Source organism: Penaeus monodon, chromosome 28, assembly GCF_015228065.2.
Source record: "Penaeus monodon isolate SGIC_2016 chromosome 28, NSTDA_Pmon_1, whole genome shotgun sequence".
NCBI classification, from domain to species: Eukaryota; Metazoa; Arthropoda; class Malacostraca; order Decapoda; family Penaeidae; genus Penaeus; species Penaeus monodon.
In genome coordinates, this window is record NC_051413.1 from 324,341 (window position 1) to 324,707 (window position 367).

Below are 367 nucleotides of genomic sequence, written 5' to 3' on the forward strand. Positions count from 1 at the left end.
TATTGGGTTACGATGTTATTAGTACTCTTTTGCTTATTCTTTTGTGTGTGCGCGTGTGTGATTTGTACTTGTAATATATGCGTCTATGCACAAGAGAATGCCAAAAATCACGCTCTCTTTATCTTTATCCATCTATGTATTAATCAGTTAATCTCGCTTTCACTGTTTCTCCTAATCCACTAGATATTTTTTATTTGGTATTTTACACAGGGACAACAACTATGCCTGAGTTCAGTGCTAAATACTCTAATCTTTCGTATTTGTACTAAAGTTTTAACAGTGATCTTTTGGCGAATGGCATCTCATCTTTCGGGTTCTACACTACTTTTTAAATTGTTTGATTTTTCTTATTTAATGAACATTATTG